At 35.6% G+C, this 6,450-nt stretch overlaps 1 protein-coding gene and 1 long non-coding RNA gene across 11 annotated transcripts in view; one reads left to right on the plus strand and one right to left on the minus strand.

Annotated features, from left to right (window-relative positions):
• Window positions 1-3,392, plus strand: part of LOC311421804 — a 28,187-nt gene extending 24,795 nt beyond the window's left edge. Inside the window, exon 3 of the long non-coding RNA XR_014685010.1 lies at window positions 3,087-3,392. This is a non-coding gene — a long non-coding RNA (uncharacterized lncRNA). The remainder of the gene's footprint in view (window positions 1-3,086) is intronic.
• RALGPS1 (Ral GEF with PH domain and SH3 binding motif 1) overlaps window positions 1-6,450 on the minus strand; it is a 111,675-nt gene that overhangs the window by 50,508 nt on the left and 54,717 nt on the right. The window lies entirely within an intron of this gene.

Genomic DNA, 6,450 nt, shown 5'->3' on the forward strand with positions numbered 1-6,450 from the left:
GACAGGGAGATAACAAAACAATTATCCTCATGGGCAAAACAGACTCAGCATAGGGAGATTAATGTAATTTATTACCTATTACTAACAAGCTTGAGCAGTGAGGGAAAAACAAAACAAAACAAACAAACAAACAACAAACAAACAAAACTAAAAACACCTTCCCCCTATCCACCCTCTTCCACCTACTCCCCTCCAAGTGGCGCAGGGGAACAGGGGTTGCAGTCAGTCTATAGCACTTTCATCTCTACACCTCCTTCACAGTCACTTTCTTCCCCTGTTCCAGCATGGGGTCACTCCCATGGGATACAGTCTTTCCTGAGCTGATCCTATGTGGGCCTTCCCACAGGCAGCAGCTCTTCAAGAACTGTTCCAATATGGGTTCTTACCACAGGGTCCATCTGTCAGGAGCAAACTGAAACAAGACCAGCAGCTTCTGGATTCTTTTCACAGAGACCACCCCTGCAGCCCCCTGCTACCAAAACCTTGCCATGTAAACCCAATACAGCATGAAGTCAGGCTAAATAAACTTTCCTCAGTATGTCTTTTTTCTGTCCTTTGTCCTGTGTACATGCACACCATGAATAATCTCTTTGCTCCTGCTCTCTGACCAGGTGAGTGATAACGCTGTACATATTTTTCCTCTTTTTAGGTGTTTCTGGTATCTACTTAGAAGATGTTCTGGAAGGAACAAAAACACCTAATAAGTTAATGTCTGCTCTGATTGATTTTCCCTTATTCTGTACACACATTTTGTTAAGAGTAAAGGTTTGTCAGGAAGAACAGCTGTAACCCTCTTCAGTGATTTAATCAATCCAATGCAAAACAGTACTAAGAATCTTATAAGCAAGACAGAGAGATGAGTGGGAATCTTAAAGAGACAAAATGGAATAAACTCTAGGTGTTCCTCATAAATACAACATAAAGTTACAGATATAATTTATTTTATAGTCATAACCATTATATATAGAACAGAAAGGAAACAAGAGGATTCTAACCAATAATCTACTCATTTTGATATGGAGTGTTGCTATTTGCTCATTTGATGAAGAATAGAGTATTTCACTAGCAGATCCTAAGTGTCATCATTGCTAAACACAAGGATTAACTTAATAATAACTTAAGAGTTAATAACTAAATCAGTAATAGCTCTTAGGATTTAAGACAATTTCTTCTTTCTATTGTTCTTCTGAACTTGGAATTTAACTGTGCTACAGAAAAGAATGACACATGGCAGAATTTCTTTTAGTTAAAAATAGCTAGATAGGTTTCAATATATTATCTAGAAATAATATTATCTAGAAAGTAGAGAATTCTTCGTCAGCTTCGGTACTTGCTATACTTTTTTCAGTAATAAGTTGAAAAATGCTATCTGTAAAATGTACATTTAGCCAAAACTGCAGGTATGGTGTGGGAAATCATTTTAGCATATGCATGCAAAACAGATACACAGTACAAGAAAAAAAAAATCTCTTAACAGTTAAATTAATTTTATTTTTGATATGCACATCAAAAATGAATTAAACCTTTTTCACAAAAATTATGGAAACAGCACTAAAATGAATCTAAGTTGGAAAGGAAATAGTAGTCTACCTTGTCTGCCCTAGAAATCTACATTAGTCAGTCAAAATGCAGCCTCACAAAAAAAACTTCCCCCTCAATTTTCTGTATCAAAGAATAAGAAATCTTGTAATAAACTGCATTAGTATTGTTACAGAAAAGCAGTGATCAGTATCAATAAAAAACAACATTTAACAGACTTGCATAAAGAAAAAAGAGATTAATACATTTTTCCTAGACAGCTATCTTGAGCTACTCACTTAGGTGGTTCATCAAATGAACTTTTTTCTAGTCTTACCATAGTCACACACAATGCGTCTAGACCTTACTTAGTTCCTTATTTAGAATTCTCTCATAAATGACAGCTATAGGAAATGAGGAAATATTCATAAAGCCATCTGATAGTTAAGCCTCTAGGCCACATTTGTTTCACACAGCCATTAGCATGAGAAGATCTGTTTGCCTTGCCTTTGATTAACTCTATAGTTTATGTATTTTTAGTAAGTAAATTACAGTCTTAGTAAAATTCTGTTAAGAAAAGATTTAAACACAAGAATCTTTCCTGGACATATAACAGCTTGCTTCCCTTCTACCAAGCACTTTTGCACCTGTAACAACCTGCCTGCATTTGTACATTCTGAACTGCACATTTACAATTCCTTTGAGATTTTCAAAAGTATCAATGATCCTTGTGGGCCCCTCCTAACTCTGATATTCTATAATTCTATGATTTTGTGCTAGATGCTATACTGCATCAACATGATACGTAAAAAAAAAAAAAAAAAAAAAAAAAAAAAAGATTACAATAAACAAATTGAAGCAAAAAGAAATACAAGGCAGATGACTGAAGAGTCACTGAAGTTACAAAACAGAAGAAAATCGACCTTTTTTAACTGGACTTAACTGAGAAAGGTGGTAAACTGGAAGTTGAAAACATTCTAGTTCCTGGATGAGTTTAGAAAGAATCAGTCCTTCCTCTGGTCCAAGAGTGTGCCAATGGTCTGTTCCTTGTTATAGCTCTATCCACAAATGTGATTGTATAATGTTTACGTTTTTCTTTCTCAGTCATGTCTATTTTGTGTCCTCTGAGTCATAAAAACAGGATTGAGAACATATGCAAAGCACAACATAAGTGCAAGCATCTCAAGTTGTTCAAGGTAACACTGCAATTGTTATTTAATAGTAGTTAATATTTAGGAGAAAGAATAAGCTTGGAGCTATTTTCCCCACCAAATAACAACTTAGTAAAAAAAAAAAAAAAAAAAAAAAAAAGTCTGGTTTTGGTCTTCCAAAGCTGGTTGTGGATTGAATGCAATTCACTGAATAGTTTGGGATGATTTTTTTTTGGCCTGAGCTTAATTTGCTAATCAGAAGAGTAAGAGTCATTTGCTTCTTTTATCAAAAAGCTCAACACTGAAACATTTGCTTCAGACTGAGTACTCTGAATACTTAAACCACTAACCTGCAGTTCATTTTTCATGTTTAACATTGTTCTATACGGTTTAGAGGTTTTTTTGTTTGTTTTTCAGAAAAAAAGGAAGAGGCTTTTTATGGAAGAATATACATCACTAACAAAATTGCCAATGCATTTAATTGCGATGGTATTACTTCTGTGAGTGTTACAAATATAGACTAGCCTTTTCAAACTTCATTAACTTTCCCACAACAGTGGTTTCTGAGATCTACTATGGAAGCATTTATTTGTATAGAGACCTTTACTGCAGAGATTTTAAACAAATGGGCTGCATCAATCCTTTTAGGAATACAAAGAAAATAACAGTGACTCAATATGACAAGCATTTTCTACTAAAGTCTGGCAGAGACAGATGGAAATATTAGAGCTCTTGCAGTAAGTGATACAACATTGCAATGTAGTTAAAAATACACAGGTTTTAAAGGAAATTAAAGTAACATGATGTCAATGAGTTTTTCAGTTTGACAGCTGATTTAAAGTGCTTCAGAGAAAACTGAAAATTCCTGAAAGACATTCACTCTTTCTGATGTACCAGATTCTCAACTAAGCAGTATAACATCATGTTGCATCTCATGCAAACAAAAATTGTTGCTGACCTATATAAAGTTTTGCCATTCTCTACTCAAGCACACTGATGACCTCAGAAAAAAATCTTTTAGAATCAGGGCTGCTAATCCAAAAGGCCACTCAAAAGTGTCTGTAAATATTTGAGACTTCTCAGAAAGTCAATATTACATGAAACACTAAAAAACACAAAAACAAACAAAAACCCCACCACCTCAATGAGCTCACTTTCTGCATTTAAAGAAATATTATCATTACTTCGTACTTAGCAACCCCAAAACTAAAAGAAGGACATAAGGCCATAGTGCTTCCTGAATAACCTCATCCTACTGGATCACTGAAGTTAAACATTCCACATTTGTTACTGTAGCAACACAGCCTAATACAGAAAACCAGACAAATAAGCACACTGGAAATCAAGCAACTTTCAAATAAGTATGTGAAACAAAATGTTACCAGTAGTTCAGGTGGAGTTTTGTTCAAGAATTTATGTCCAAAATAGCCTCTGACTGGTGTGAATAATTCCTGTACCCTCTGAAACAGCCTAAAAATGCTGAAACTGGCAGAAATTCCCAACAAAGCTTTCCTTCAGAGCACAATCAGATTTTCTTAAGAGTACTACAAAATTTTCTCATTTCTCCCTCTCCCCCATTCATTTCCTTATGGTCTTCCCATGAATCATGAAAAACATAGTATAAAAAATTAATATTGTAATAGTGATTCTTTTCAACATTTTAAAACACGTTACCCCATGTCAGAGAATGCTAAGGAAAAAGAGCATAGGAAAAGGCAATGGTACAGTAGCTGTTTTTGAGATTCAGGTTCCTCTCACCAGTTAAGCTGTGGTTTAGGGACTTCCTGAGACAGATCTTGTATAAACATTTATGTGTTTAAGTCTGGCTGGCATTTCTTCTCTGAATCTGTCTGTTCACCTTTTCCTTCTATTCGTCCCTGTGTGCTTTTTTTCTCTCTTCATTTTTTGGTTTTGAAAGATCGTGTGGCAAATGAATTCAGCAATTGAACTGCACACTGTTTGAAAAAGTAGTTAATTTGACTGATTTTCCAAAGTTTGCCTTAAGATTGCAATATTCTTATCTATTTTGCTTACCTTGAGCTAGTAATTGCTGACCTAAAGTTAATTTCCTATGACCAGCTGCTTCACAGTATTTTCTCAAGTTCTCAAAGCCAAGTCTAACATTAGACCACTCCTTGCCGAATTACTCTGATAATGAAGAAAAAATTCAGATTTCACAGCCAGAAATAACTGGGACCTGCCAGTATTAGCAGAATGTGCTATTCTGTGATCTCGGATTTGATTGGAAATTATCTCTGAGATTATCAGTAGGAAAAGCACATGGAACAACTATGAAGTGTGTTGAGAATTATTTCATGAAGCCCAAAGCCTTCGACAAAAGCAACAAACTCTAATTCATAATTATTACAAAACCAAGGAAAGGGCATTCCTCTTGTAAGCTTCCCAAAGGGCAAGCACCAAGTGCTATACCAAATAATTCAGATATTCTATAAACTTCACAGAGCAAAGAAGTTCATTTTAAACTACCTTTTAGATTTTAAACTACCTTTTTACCAACCTTTAAACTACCTTTTTACCAACTGCTTAACAATTAGACAGTTCACTGTAATTGTGGCAGTAACCTTTAGAAACCTATAATGCGGTCCAGTAATTTATTTGCTCATAGTTTTTCCAGCACTTTTAAGGATCTTTGGGCTTTGAAGAAACTGAGGAAAACAATATAAGAACACTGAAATTAGTCAAAGGACAAATAAGCAGATTAAAATGTATTACACTAGAAATTCCATATGCTTTTACACTTTTCCCCCTTTCTTGTAATTGTTTCTTGTACCCTTTGCTCTGTGAAGTTTCACTTTTAATTTTGCTAATTTATTTGCAAGATTCCTAGCAAGTTTTAAGTATGTTGTAAAGATGAATTTTACATTAATTCTAAAAATTCTTTTTAAAAACAGAGGTAATACCTAATGACCAGAAATATTCTGCACATAGAAAGTTCTGTGACAGCAAATTTTTAGAGAGATTCAGGGGAATAAGACTTCATAGCAATCAAATCAGAAACATGCTTTAGACTACTAGAAGTATCAGGCAAGCATTAAACAATGCACTGGGGTTCACCCAAATTATGGATTCTCAATCTGCATTAGATTATTATAAGAGTTAGTTTGAATTCAGACAATTTTGCATTCCTTTTTGTTTGAGAACATGCTGCTTCCTGATAGAAATGACCTAGGAAGTGCTAATAAATAAATAAAGTTAGTGGTACTCTCAATAAAGCAGCTTTGCTGTATTTGTCAGCATCAAAGAGGACCCGTCAGTAAAAAACTAGTAGAGGCTCCTTCAATGCCTGGATGAAAAATACTCCTTCTCCCATCAGAGAGCGCATTGTAAAAAGCCTTACGAGCAGGAAGTAGCCACCCCCCATTCCGACATTTTGGGGACGAATCCTATACAGTTACACATTCTAACATCTCATTTGACCTGAAAACGAAACCGCACTCAAACACGGTCTCTAGAATTTCTTCTTAACTCTAAAGATTAACCGTTTTACACACCAGAAGAATAACTTCCATTTCAAACTGTCACTGATTATTCAAACAACGGCAACAACACAACAGTTTAGCCGGGTCTAACTTTTGCACGTTTTTAGCACTGTGAACAAGAACTCGTGACTCACGGTTAAGGAGTTTCAGTTACAGAAACAGATTTTAAAAACCGCACGCAAATACAACTAACAGCGAAACCCAGGTCTGCCCCGAGCGAGGCGCCCCACTCGGCCCGGCCCTTGCTGCAGCCGAGCTGAGGCCGAGGCCCCGCCCCGGGG

This window comes from Aythya ferina (assembly GCF_964211825.1).
Source record: "Aythya ferina genome assembly, chromosome: 20".
NCBI classification, from domain to species: Eukaryota; Metazoa; Chordata; class Aves; order Anseriformes; family Anatidae; genus Aythya; species Aythya ferina.